The sequence below is a fragment of the Serinus canaria genome, chromosome 9 (assembly GCF_022539315.1).
Source record: "Serinus canaria isolate serCan28SL12 chromosome 9, serCan2020, whole genome shotgun sequence".
Lineage (NCBI taxonomy): Eukaryota > Metazoa > Chordata > Aves > Passeriformes > Fringillidae > Serinus > Serinus canaria.
In genome coordinates this window covers 19327400-19342133 of record NC_066323.1, presented here as the reverse complement: position 1 = coordinate 19342133, position 14734 = coordinate 19327400, and the positions used below count along the sequence as shown (strand labels likewise).

The 14734-nt window shown below is 45.3% G+C and overlaps 1 protein-coding gene across 3 annotated transcripts in view; it reads right to left on the bottom strand.

The window, feature by feature from the left end:
- MAP3K13 (mitogen-activated protein kinase kinase kinase 13) overlaps nucleotides 1-9877 on the bottom strand; it is a 71734-nt gene extending 61857 nt beyond the window's left edge. For 2 of the 3 annotated variants that reach the window (XM_030226915.2, XM_050977913.1), the window contains exons 1-2: nucleotides 9730-9877; nucleotides 1037-1148 (exon numbers count right to left, since the gene is read on the bottom strand). The gene's annotated coding sequence lies outside the window, so the exon portion shown is untranslated. The other variant, XM_050977914.1, reaches the window with a different exon arrangement.
- Nucleotides 9878-14734: the final 4857 nt, after the last annotated feature.

Here is a 14734-nt window from a genome sequence, read left to right as displayed (position 1 = left end):
ATGGAAAAGCATTTATGTACAAAAAGCCTGTGACACCAGTGCTGAACATTTTCAAGCAATTTCTGTGCAGGCAGAATGATAACTGACAACCACCTATTTTTCACCCTTTACACCCCACTATTGTCTTTGAGTTCAGAGCTGCTAGTTGACTGATGCCAAAAAACAGAGAAAAAATATTAACAAAGTAGCCATCCAAAAGGCAAATTTATTGGCCTAACTTAAAAAAATAAGAATCAATGCTAAGTGGGCAAACTTAGACCTACATAGCTCATGGCTTCCTTTTACATGTTATTTATGAAAGTGAGAGTAAAGTCTAAACCAAGATATTTTAAACCTTAACTGTCTCAGAAATGCTGGTTTTATTTCAATGTTGAGTGCAGGACTTATGTAACATTTCCCATTTTGATTTCTGTTACTAAAGGATTTTAAAACAAAACTGTACGGTCAATGCCTACAGCCCTAAGGGGCTGAGTACAAAAATAACATAAAAGATATCACAAACTCTACAAAATACAATTCTGATTTAATTTCATTCAAGCATTATGTTCTTTACTTTGGGGAAATTACTTTATCATCTTTGATAGCAAGCACTCTTCTTCAGCTCTTCTGAACACTGAAAATATCATTTGAGGTACAACTGGAACAAAACTTGAAAATGCCTTATGTAATTTAATATCCTTGCCAAACTAAACCAAAGTTTGTCTTACAAGCTTAACTTTCTCATGCTGCAAGTAAAACACCTACATTTTCTCCACTCACCAGAAAATATCCGTGTTCCCAATGGCTCACCTCTTACACTAAGCACTCCAGCTTTTCCAAAGGTTTCTAAATCAACAATAATTCATTAGTGAAAAATATTCTCTGCCTCTTCCCTGTTTTTCCTGGTGATAAAATACACATTTTCACAAGCAAGTTTCCATGGGTTGTGCCAGCCCAGAGGAGCAGTGTCAATCCAAGCTGGAATGAGGGTGATTCTGCCTTTGGTCAAGGCCCAAGGCATCAGGCAGCTCATCTGTCACATACAAAACCTACTCACCTTCAGGACATGTTATTTTCCAGTAGGAAAGTGTGAAAAGGCTCATTTCGGAAGATGTAATGGTCCATCAGTTTTTGTCCTTAACTCTCTTTGCTGTTCCTCCCAAAATGTTCTGGAGATATAAAAAGAACTTTGATTTAAAATACAGCTCAGATAAACACTAAATTTTTCCTACTTTTTACCAAGCCCACTAAAAGGTCACCTGAAACCCATCTGATGATCCAGTCACTGAATTACTGCCGTTTTATCTTAAAGGAGGCAGTAAGGAATTATTTCCTCACCCTTGCCACCCTCACAGCTTACACATCTACCATCCACAGTAGCATACTGAGAATTCATCCTGAAGACTGGGAACGGGCAAGCTTCTTTAAAGTCATGCTGGTGCCAGAACTGAGAATTACACTGTGTTATCAAAAGTCCCTTTTCAGCTTGCCTGCTACATTTGACATACTGACATATATTTACTAAACTCGGGTATTTCTCCAAAGCATAAACACTGAACTGTTCTGCTGAATTTTGCTCCAATTCCCTCAATAACAGATTACCTTCCTTCTCCTCACCATAGACACTCAGGTCCAACTGCGCAGCACAACCAGTGCACTTCTTACCCTGCTTGGGACTAGAAGGAGTTGGACATATGTTTGCAAAATTAGGCTGAAAAGGCAAATCAAAAGCACTGGGAGTGTAAATGAGTAAATGCCACGTTAGAAGCAATTTCCTTGGCAGTCCCATTTCACAGCCAAAATAATTAGATCACTAGCAAGAAACATCCCAAGTAGCTAAATGGTGTGTTATGAGATTAACCAAGGTCACTTCTCTTACATCCAGCTTTCTAAAAAGATGCCCCCCCCAAAAACTTAACCCTAGGGCTCCATTTAAATTAAAAATTCACTGTTGATGTACATCAGTACAAACCAAATCAAAGTATTCCAGAGCCTGCCAAGTGCTGACTACCCAAGGAAAGGCCACATGCCTTCTAAGTGAGAGAAATCTCCATTTGAGAGCCACCTAAACTCTGAGACTGCTGCTGCTGCTGGGTGTTCAGAGATAACTGCCAACTCATTAAAATCCCACATTAGAAGTTTATTAAATATGCAAACATTAATGGAATTGGACTAGCAGCTACTTAGCAGATAAAATTTCAGCGTGGCGCATCCTGCAGTTCCCGTTATCAATGTTGTTCCTTTTGGAAGCATCTGTCAAAGAGTCACAAAGTTGCTCAGGGCAGTGAAACCCCTCAACTCTTTCAGATTACTCAGGTCACCCTCTGAACATTCCCACTAGCCTAAAAAAGACTGCTTCCCAATAATTACAGCTCAGTATCTACTGTCCATTTCCACTTTCACACTCCACTGCTGGAGATGCAAAGTATCCCCAAGGGTTTTTCTCCTTTTGGGAATATCCGCAGGACAAGTCCCATGCCTCTTTGTTAGCTCACAGATATAGAGGTTTACACATATCCCAAATTCACAGTCCTTGTCAACTTGCTGCTGGAAGAACTACAAAGGGAAGAACAGAGACATACAGACAACAGGGATTAAAGAAAAGTGCTCTCCTGAACTAGAGGTGACTCCACACATGCAGGTGTGTGTAGAGCTCTGCTTGGAGCTCCTTCTTTCAGCTCTCTCCAACACAAGCATCAGTCCCTCACACCACTCTCAGTACATTTTGCTCCACAAAATGCAGTTTCATTCCTGGGTTACTCTGCAAAGTCCCAGTGCCTGGTGAGAGTGCCAACAAACCTCCAAGGTTTTGCTGTAGAGTGACATCAGACTTGGAATCGTTCTTCACTAATGCTATCAGTATAATCTGAGTTAGCCTGAGCGAAAGGAGGACAAGAAGTATCACTCATCACACAGAGAATAAACAAGCCCCTAAGAGTCCCTAATGTACCTCCAGGTGACTGACAATAGCCTTGCTCTCTCAGTGGCTTCAAAGAATGTCTGGAAGATTTAATCGTCTAATTATGGAAAAATAAGTGTGGTCTAGCACCACCTTCTTGGAGATGTGAGGTTTCAGCAAAAAGAAGGAAATGAAATCTTGGGGAACCACACTGGAAAAAGCATGATTTATAGGGGAAGAAGGGAAATTAAGGAGTATGAAGTGACCTCCAAAGAAAACACTGAGCTCATTGAGCTCAAAATGGCCGAGCAGGTTCTTTATGACCACCTTTCATGATTCCAGTGACAGTCTGGAGAAGCGAGGGCTGTTGTAACTGTCAACAACTTCCCAGAACCAGGACATGGGATGCAAACTAAAGTTTGTGTTTCCTTCAGTCCTGCAACCATATGGGCCTCTCAAAATAGAAGGTTCAAGGATGCCTTGGCCAAGAGGGATCAACAAAATCCCCCATCCATCACCTGATGCAACACCAGGCATCACATGTTGCAGAACCTTGAGCAGCAGCCAGTCTGAGGTCAGGCACACAATAGCCTCCCACTCCATGAACCAGGAAGCCAGGGCTTAGGTTTAGATTTTTTTTAAAGGAGAACTGAATTATTTGGGAAATTAAGGCAAAGAGAGACTTCAAGGTAGTCTGGGTTCTGAAAAGGGTCCTGACTAAATCTCACATGGATTCTGGGGACTGATCTTTGCTGCTTCAGTGTGTTCAGAAACACAGAAAAGCAACCAGTTCATAGCTGGCCCCGAGGTCAGCTATTCCCTGACATAGCAAAGGAAAACACATACAAATCCTTTCACCTCCCAAGAGACATGATGACTTTCTGTTGCAGATGGTACATTCTGGCCCTAGACATGGGGAAAAGTGACTGTGCAAACATTCCCTAAGGCTCTGAGCACTAGGAGGGTTCTCCACAGCTATGTGCTGCGTCAACTGCCCATTTGGTCAGTCCACTGAGCTCCTCAACTTGACTGCACTGCACAGAGCACATCAACAGTTTGGATTATCTCTGCCCAGAGAGCTCCTGCCCACAGAAACATGCAATGGATGACTGAACACTAAATTAATACTTGTAGCTTACAGCCAGCACCCTTGCTCTGCCCACCAGGCTGCAGGAGGAACCTTTACCCACGAGAACACACTAAGTCAGTTAACCAGCACCAGTATTTCCTCCCAGTACAGACAAGCACATTGAAACTACAGGACACTGTGCCTTGGGGAATGTAAATAACTCATTAAAGAAGAGCTCTATTTGTGAGGGAACCAGGGAGGTCACAGTGCTCTGTGTCAGGTATATGACACACTGACCTGTGCCCAGGGACACAGGAGTCCTTCCAGCAACCCTACAGCTAAAGCAACTGCTAAACATTCTTATTCCCAAAGTGTGTGTCCCAATGCTGCCAAGCAACCTGGTGAACTTTAGTGTCCAGGCTGTAAGCAAAACAGGTAGAAAACAAATGATTCTATGAAAAATCAGCCATCCATCTGCCACCTGCTGAGGTCCATGACACCACCACCATGAGAGCCCAGCACTCACTTTCCCCCACCAACATGGAGGTGTCAGGCTGACCCGAAGGCAGCAGCAGCACTGGGTACACAGCATCAGGGGGAAACTCCTCTTTGAAGGATACCTGAGTAGCCCAGACACAGGGAAGGATAACATTGCAAGGAAATTTCATCCCCCTTAGCACTGAGCCACCCTGCCACAGGCCAGAGGTCACAACTGTAGTGGCACCAGCTAAGAGAGTGACAATGGGACCTCACAAGACAGGCTGGCACACTGATTGGGAGGATGCTGGAGACAATGCCCTCTATCCATGAGTTGTAGGGCAAATCTGTTGAGCTAAGATAGAAGCAACCAAAACTCACAAGTCTCTGAAATGTGGACAAGGTGTTTCCTGGCAACAGCATCAAACCAGTGAGTAAAATGAATGTTTTCTCAGCATTTTGCTGTCGGGTGACCTCGCTACCACCCTTCTGCAGGAGACAGGATCTTCTGTGACAGAACCACCAGCAGCAGCTGACCCAGCACAGTGACCAAAGCTGACACTGCTGCACTCCCCTCTGCTCAGCTCCAAGGTTGGATTCCTGACCACCTTCTCCCCAAGGGAACTCCAAAAATAGCCTCTGTTCACTCAAGGGAGGCCATGCCTGATTAAACCAGAGGCAGAGGCCTTTGTTCACAGCCCACACCACAGCAGCTCGCCTGTTCTGGAGGTGGATGCGAGAAGAAATGTAGGCCACACATGCAGAGAAAAAGAGACATCCAGAGCTCAGAGATGTCAGAGATCCCACTGGCAGAGTCAGCAAGTAAATGCCCATTAAAACAGCCTGCAAGTACTGGGGTACAGCTCAACACGAGCCAGACAGGCTAAGGGCAAAGCACACCTCATCAGAAAGTTAAAAACTTGTGGGATATTTCCCCCACTAAACTGCCTGATGAATCATTAAAGAATATCTTTGTGATGTAACTATTCAGACTTACACAAAGAAGCCTTGTAATTAGCTCTCAAAGTAATCCTCTGGCCACCATCTGGAGCTCAGCCTAAACCTTGACCTCAGTCACACCAGACAGGCACACATCCGTGACACACACCTGACAGTGAGTCACACTGCTTACACTGCATTCACAAAGTGCAGCAACTTGACAGGAATGCTAAAAACTCGAGCCACTTTTTGCTCTACAGGTTCTTCAGTTCACACCCATCACACTTAAGGAAATGATTTCAAAAATATAAAGTTAAAAAGCAGGAGTCATCAATCCAATCTTGCATCTAAAACAAAATGTTTCTTCCATCAAAACCTCAGTTTATAGTAAACAAAGTTGGCACTTGACATATCCAACCTTCTTCCAATAACACAGGAGGAAAATCTTCCTAGAAGCAGATTCTGACAGAAAACAGACTTACCACAGATATAAAATAACTTATTTCCCCAGGTATAAACAGCTCAAAATATTTTACTATTAAAGGATGGCAAAACTCTTTTACCTAAAGCACCATAGATGACTGGATGTTCCTTTTTTGCTAAAACCTTCTGATTAGTTTGACGCTCCTGCTCCCCACAAGCAAATGAAATCTAAGATGGCTACCACCTCTTATAAAGCCTCTTAGCTAAAGAAAAATTAGTTTTCTTTAATATACAGCTCTATGTTGCTTTTTGAGCTCCCCACAGCAAAGCAGTCAAGAACGATACATGCCACATCACCAAGAAATAAATTTATCTTGTCAGTCCCGGAAGAATTCTATTTCCAATGAAGTTTAGCAAGCAGATTTTACACTTTTGTAAAAAAAGCCCACAAGACAAGGAAAGATGGATGGAGCAGTGAAAGTGCTGAAACAGTTATTGCTTAGTTCATATCTGAGAGCAAATCTCTGCAAGAATGAGAAATGTTTATTTTTTTCTAGGGATCACGTGTCTATAAAGCACAAAGAGCCTTCTGTAGTAGGAGCCATGGTCCCAGAGCAGAGACCTCCTACCAGCTGGGCTCCTGGCACACACAATTCCCTCCCGCTCCAGGGATGGTTAAATACAAATAAGAGCAAAATTAGAACAGACCACCACACGTGGCACCACCAAGAGACCCCAAACTCCGGTCATTTCACTACACAGAGACACTGGGGCTGCCACCACCGCCAGGTACAGATGTGGTTGTCCCCTGACATCATGCAGACTCTCAGTCCTGGACATGGGGACACTGTGGGGGGTTTCTGAGCCTCCTCTGGGACCACTCCCCACAGCCAGATTGGCTTCAGTTTGGCAGGGGGTGGTTTAAAGTGATTATCTTTGCCACAACACCTTTCTCCTGGCTGCAGTTTCGGCAGGGATTGCTCAAGACCAAAGTTCTACACAAGTCAATATTTAACTTGAGCTCTGCACTGCTGAGACCCACCTGGAATATTGGATATAGTCATTTATTAAAGTTTATGCTGCCATTTCTAACAAAATAATAATAAGAAGAAGACAACATTATCTTCTTCATGAGAACTTGTGAAGAAAAATTCTACAGGGACAGCAGTTAGAGTCAGCATAAGTAATTTTAATAAGGGAACTACAGGAAACTGGTTCCAGGAAAGGAGATCTAAACAATGGGAGGTGTACACTGCAGAGCAGGTTCAAGTCAGGGACAAGAGTCACACAGCAAAAAGCATTTAAAAACAAACCAGACCAAGGTCTGGAAATTCAGCATTTGTCCCAGAAGTAGTATTTTAACATTGCAATTAAGCCATTACTCTTTGTCACAAAGGCTTATATATGTCCTGCACATTACAAGGAGAAGCTTTTATTCTCCACTAATTACCACTAACTATGATCTGCTGTACTAACACAGACTTTAAAATAACACAATAAACAAAAGTGATTTTTTCCCAGGTTAACTGTTCCTAGTCTTAGTGAGGGTAAGAAAACTGTTCATATTAAAAAAAATTATCTGCATGCACCTGATATAAATTTTTGCCAATAGTCTCACCTTTTATCTTTTTGGAGAGCTTTCTGCTGTGAGAAACAGCTGTTAACATACAAATCAGGCCAAAAGTGAGCAACTGAGACTAATTCCTTCTTTCCTACATCTGTTTCAATTCTTTATCCACCTGTTCTCTGTGATTTCTTTATTTGTTGTTAGCACTCCCACCTTTACATTTCACAAAAGCTGTTTTTGTTCTCTAAACCAGAACATCTGTTGTAGCAATGATTCCTGTGCAGTTATGGGTGAAAATCATCACAGACAGTACTCTAAAAATGCCCCAGTTCTGTATTTCTAATCCTTCACAGGCACCAGTTTGGTCAGCACCCAAAAGGAAACTTGTCAGGAAACAAAAATACTTCTGCTGGGAAAGAGTGGAAGGAAGAGGCTGAGGATATTAGGAACAACTGGAAATAAGGAGTAGTGCACTACTAGTAGTAGCTTTCATCCCCAAAAGATCCAAAACAAAACAACTAACACCACAAAAAAGCCAAACCACAAACACTAGGACCGTCCAGCAAAGGGTAGCCTCAGGGAACACTTTCAGGAGCAGCTTAACTGGTTTTGATCCCCATCACTGCCTAATGGGTGGCCTGCCTCTCCCTGTTGGAAACACAGACAAACAGCTCCATGGATTCAATTTCCATATGGTGCTAATTGCCAGTGGGTTTGGCACATGAATCCAGCCCACCACACCACCACTAACACCTGCACTTGAGGACCAAGGGAAACACACAAGCAGAGGGATGGAAAAAAGGTGCACAGGGCTCCCCTTTCCAGCAGTAATATGTCAAACCTGTTCCTGAAATTCCATGCTCCCAGATCCATAGAGTTACACGAAAACGCAAGTTTTCACAGCTCAAACACCTCCTTGGAGCAATCAGATCACAACTCCACTCCATCTTGGAGAGAATGCAGAAAGTATTTACCTTTACTTTTCTGCTCTGCTTTTAGAATGAGATCAGTATACTAAGAGCAACTTACCTCTGAAGCAGTAAAACTACAGGCTAAAAGAACAACAGCAAGTGCAGTCACAGCAAGGTCTCAGCACTTTCCAGCAGCAAAATTCCCACAGAGCTCAAATGAGAGAGGAGGCAGGTTCCTGTCTGGCTTATCTAAAGCCAGACAGGAACCTGCAGGTTCCTGTCAAGCCAAATTGCACTACACCCGCAGGTGTTACACCCAATTGCCATCCATTTAGCAAAAAATGAGGCACAGTAAAAGACTGTGCCCAGGACAGTGCCCTTCCCTACAAGGGGAAAAGAAGAATGGTTTGGATTGGAAGGGCTTTTAAAGCTCACCTCATTCCATCCCCTGCCATGGGTAGAGACACCTTCCACTATCTCAGGTTGCTCTAAGCCCTGTCCAACCTGGCCTTGGACACTTCCAGGGCTGGAGTAGCCACAGCTTCCCTGGGCAACCTGTGCCAGAGCCTCACCTCCCTCACAGCGAGAAATTCCTTCCCAATATCCCATCCATCCCTGCCCTTCAGCAGTGGGAAGCCATTCCCCTGGCACTACAGTTCCTGCTTTCCCTCATTAACTTAAGAGCTGCACTTCCCTGGGCAAAGCCACATAGCCCAAGTAAAGCATCCACTGAACTCATCCCATCCACTCTCCCAAACTTCTGCCAGCTGAGAAAAGCATCAAAACTCCTACACTTCCTTTTTTTTACTGGAGAGGGCACAAAACCACTGGAGCCTGCTGGTCTTTGTTGTTGTCAACAGCCCTCAAACAAGATTAGGACAGACAGCACAGGCTTAGCTCCGGCGGGATTTGCTCCAGGTTGTCTGGCGACTGGCTAAAACGCTTCCTGCTGCCTGGAAAGCAGCGACAACACCCTGGGACTGCTCACCTGCCTCTCAACAGCCACCGTCAGCACCTCGGCGGCGGCTCTGACCGCTCTCTTAAATTGGAAAAAGTCCCTTTTTTCAATATCAAATATACAAGCGTGAGAGCTCCGCGCCTGCAAGCAGGAGCTCAGTTTCCTGAGCACCCCGAAAGCCGGGCAGCCCACTCCCCGAGCATCCGGTGTCCCTCAGCACCCCCAATCCCCGAGCATCCCGTACCCCTTAGCACTCCCATTCCCCAGCACCCCTATTCCCCGAGCACCCCATGTCCCTCAGCACCCCCATTCCCCGAGCACCCCGTGTCCCTCAGCACTCCGGTTACCTGCGTACCGCACTCCCTGAGCACCCCGTACCCCGAGCACCGCGTTCCTGGGGCACATCATTCCCTCAGCACTCCGTCACTCGGACACGGCGTTCCCTGAGCATCGCGCTCTCTGCGCCCCTCGCTCCCTGCGCAGCCCGTACCCCGAGCACCCCATTACCTGCGCAGCCCGCTGTCTCCGCTCCGCGTCCCCGGCCGGCTCCGCCCCTCGCCGTACCCGCAACGTCACCTCCGCCAGCGCGCCGGCTGCGGGAGGGCTTTAAACCGGGGGCGGGGCCTGAGCGATGTGGGTGGGGTGACGGGGCGCGGCCGAGAGCAGAAGGAGCGCGGAGGGGTCAGAGAGGCGTGGGCGGAATTTAAAGCATGTGGGCGGGGCTTGATGGGGCTAGAGCGGGTCAGGGGCGTTGGCGGGGTCTTGGGACGAGGGCGGGGGGGCTGAGGGGAGTGGGCGGGGTCTAAGGACTGGGGTGTCTGCTTACGTGGGCACGGTCTAGTACCGCGTGGGCGTGGCCTGAGGCGGCGCGCGGGCGGGCTTTGGGCGGTAAGGCGTGAGGCGGCCTCGGGCCGTGCCCGTGAGGGGCCGGGCATGGCGCGTACGGCCGGACCCGCAGCGCCTCCGGCCGGAACCTTAAGGGGCTAGCCGGTCGAGGCGGGCACCTCGGGCCGTCCTCAGGTGCTCCCGACGAGCCCTGGAGCGGGCGGGATGTGTGCAGGAATCCCAGCTGGGCTGGGCAGGGCTGCCGAGAACTGGGACAGCATCACCTGCGTGGGCCGGCGCGGACAGACGAGCACCGGACTCTTGGCTGAGCGCGATAAGGGCGGCCAAACCACCACTCGGTATCTGAGGTTTATCCTGTTTTCGAGCACTTGGTGATAGCAGCCCCAGTATTCTAATATTACCTGCCCGTTCTCTCAACACCAGGTTACAGCCTTGCCTGACCAAGCCAGATACTAAGATGCCAAGCTTTGACTACTTTTAACACTGTAGTTTAGTGCTGGACACAAAAGAGTTTCTTTAGTGCTACATCAACGAATCTGGGAGAACTGAAAACCATATTGATTACATGTATCTTTTTGTCACCTTCATTGACAATGTTACTATCTCCTTCCAGAAATATCCCTCCTCAGCCGCTTGTGTCAGCTTTATTGTGAGCATATGAACATTTATGTCACATCTCAACCTTCTGCAGCCATCACCTACTGTCTTTCATTCCAACTCCTCGTGCTGTTCCAGGATGTTGCATTATTCCATGGGATGCCAGTGCAGCACAACATCACCTTGAACCACATGAAATGCTGTGAATGAGGGCACTGTTAGCTTGTTCTTTGTCCTCTGGTGTTCTCAAGTCTTCTGTGGTATTCTTGGCTGCTCCTAAGGAAACCCACATTGATTTAGTGCTCAGGGAACGGGATCCTTGGAGCACTAAGGAATTTTTCTGAAACTGCTCTGAATTTCCCTTCATGTTTCTGTTTTCTGCTTAAATAGTCAGTTTTATGGTGGAATAGGGAAAAGAGAGCAAATTAGAAGGGCAAAGATGAGCACTAACATCCATTGACCATTTATAGGCATGACAGCAAGCATCCTTTGCTGGCTTTGCTCTTTTATGGATAAAGTCCTGCAGAGTTTGTGGGGATATTGTCCATTGTAAACCAGCACCTGTGATATAAACACACACACACAAAGGAAAAGCACAGCAGTACCTGTCAGAAAGCCCTAAGTGCTGATGTGTGCTCTCATTTTAAAGATTTCTGGATCGCACTCCCAATTTTTATTTCTCCCCCAGTGGAAGTTGGAACAGCCACATCCATCACACCCTGATTTGCACACTAAGCAGAGAAAGGTTTTTGCTGCAGGTCACTGATAGTCTGGGAAAAGTTTCTCAGAGAAACTATGGTTGCCTTGGAAATATCCAAGATCAGGTTGGATGGGGCATGGAGCAGAGGAAGGTGTCCCTGCCCATGACAGGGGGCTGGAATGAGTTGGGCTTTGAGGTCCTTTCTAGTTCAAACCATCCTGTGACTCTATCACTCCTCAGCACTCCTGCTTTGCTGTGTATCATCCCACAAGGAAGGTCCCTCCCTGCACAAGCAATACCACGGCTTGCCAGGAGGTGTTGCTTTGCAACCACACAAAAATCAGAGCTCAAAAGTCATGAGACAGGCTTGTAATATTAAAAATAACCAACATACTTTGTTCTGGCAGGGAAAAATCGAGGTCCTACCTTTGAAATGGCAACTTTTGTTTAAGACAATTTAGGTCTTTAATACCCAACGTGGCACAGAGTGAGACAAATACTGAACAGGCAACCCACTCAGTGGGAAATGCTGTGAGTTTGTACATTGCTAACATATCTGTCAGACCAGCTTTATGTGTGCAAAGTTGTCCATGGCTTTGTGTTTGCAGGGCTGGATGCTAAAATATACATAAATACAGACCAGGCTTGATGCAGTGGGGAGTTTCAGTGGGGGAATCCTGGGTTTCAAAAAGCCAAGGAGAAGAGTACAGCCTCAGTAAGACAAAAATCCTTCAAGGCCAGGTTGGACAGGGCTTGGAGCAACCTGGTCCTGTGGAAGGTGCCCTGGCCATGGCAGGACCTGGAATGAGATGAGCTCTAAGGAACCTTTCAACCCAAACCAGTCTGTGATTCCATGCTAACAGCTGTCTGCTCACAGGGCTGTGTCTCTGCTCTCCACACCTGCACACACACATTTTAAACAAAAATGAGCTGTTTGTTTCTAAGGGGAAATGCAGAGTTGGACATACAACTGTTCTCCACTTGCATACTAGGTTTTAAGTTATTAATATAGTAACAGGGGCAAAGTTAACTGTGCATCTAATTATGCCCAGACTTACTTTACAAGACAAAACTGGAAGAAAGGATTCCAAGAAATTTAAAAACCTTGTTACTACAGGAAAAAAAAAAAAAACCAACAAAATCACTCCTCAAAGGATATCCAGTTAGGACGAAAAGGTTTTTAGATATGTCTATATCACATCAAGCTGAAATAACCGTCATGGCTGACAGAAGCTGTGGCTCTTGAGCAGAAATTTAAACTCTGTAATAGGATGATATTCCATGGCCACAGTGTGCCTTGCTGTGTGGTTGTAGTTATCACACCTGCTCCAGCTGTGCCTTTGTGAGAGCTATCTGTGCCAGCACTGAGGCACTGAACTCCAGCTCACTGAGGCTCTGGGAGGCTGACTTTTGGAGACAGTTTGGAAAAGAAACTTAAAGTTATCAGAGGACACCTCCTAAGGGTGTGATAACCAAAGGAGACTTTGAAAACTATTTTGTGATCAAATGTTTAGCAGTATTTGTCTTTTACCACACATGAAGGGGTCAGACAAAGATTACAAAGGTTCAACAGCTCTTTTTACAACAGATATTTTTAAGGGAAAAAAAAATTTAAAAGTGCCAAAACTGTAAAAGGGAAAGCAGAAAAGAGTTGTTTGATTTAGCTGGCCCTCCAGCTGCAAGGTGTAATTCAGGTCTGAAGTTTAGACCAGCTGATAACAAGAACCAGTAAGTTTTCATAGTTCCTGCCCCTCTCAGCACCGTGGCCATGGGCTTTACCACAAATCTCCACTCAGATTGCACAATACAGCTGATAAGACTTTCCATGTTCCTCAGAGGTTGTTCCCACAGAAATACTCTGCTCCTCCAGCTGGGACATTACTGCACTCACCTTTTCCAGTCTCTCTGGGTATAGCTATCAAAAAAGCATTTTCCAGGATTTTTTGTTCTGTGTGAATAAGATTAGAGCAAATCAAGGTGCTTATTCTGGAGTACCTTGCAGCACTGATATACTGGAATAAAAATTAAGCTGAGGCTCCTATAAATAAAACACTTGTTTTTATCATTCAGCACTTCCTGAACAGGCTGATGATCCCAGGAGGCTCTGGGAGATTTGACATATTTGTGTTGCTCCAGCTCAGAAAGAAGCAGGAATCTTTTTTTTTTTTTCTACTATGGCACTTTCTGAGGGGTTCAGAAGACAAAGCACAACATTTACATCCATTAAAATCTGTCCTTTGGTCAATACCCTCATTCCCACTTCTAGTACTGGAGTTTCTAAGGATTTGCTATTCCTGTCTTAGAATATTTTTCCAGAGCTGGGTGCTAGTGTATTTTCTGAGCTTTATCCTCTAATGTATGGTCAAAAGACCAGTGATCAGAGGGATCTAGAATAGTGAGATCTCTTTTCTTTTAGCAGACCTAGGGCTAAAGAAAGCTGCCACTGTGTCCTGTGGTTCCACAGCCCACAGCTGCTTTCCAGGGAAGCACAAAGTGCCTGCTAGCCCCTCCCTGCACAGCTTTAGAACAGCAGGGCTGACAGAGACCTGCACAAGCTCTTGGGGAACCACACAAAAGCTGCAGGACCAAACTGGACCATCCTCATAACATTTTGCCAAGGTGAAGTGCACTGACAGGCTCTGCAACCTGCACCACTCCCATGTGCAAGATCAGCTCAGATGTAGCAGAGCTGCACAGCCTTGGGCCTGATTGCAGTGAAAACAGCAAAACTGGGAGAGGAAAACAGCCAGAAGCATAACTGGGGCCTGTACCATGCACTTGTCTTTCCCCATTGGTTTGGGAGCTGGATTTAAGCTCAGGCCTTTGCACTTGGTCATTGCACAACTTGCAAGACTTAAAATTTCTCTACTGTACACACTAAAATGCATTTCTTCTTCTCAATACCAAACTCCATTCATCTTGAAGGAAAAACGTAAAAAAAGATAAGCATAAGTCCTACAACCTTAAATATTACTTGAACTTTTCCATAACAATGTGGAACATTTTTCTTTTTTTTTTTTTTTTTTTTTCTATGAGCTCTCTTTTCCCAAGCACTGCTTTCTTCTGCGTTTATTTGGGCTGTTTCATCACAACTACAGTAGTTGTATTATTAAAGGACAAGTAGATTAGACCTGTAAATTATAAACACAAAGTACAACTCAGAGTGATCTTTGGTTTCATTGTGGTTAATAAAAATTCTACAGACCAGCTAGCCCTCTAAGGCATCATTTACACCATTTTTATAAACTCCCAGAACATGCTGTTTACAAGCAAGTGGCAGAGTATTATCACTAGTTTGGGGGAGTTTGTAACATTATATAATAAATACCAGAAGAGCTGTAGTGATCCACCACAACAGCTGTAACAATA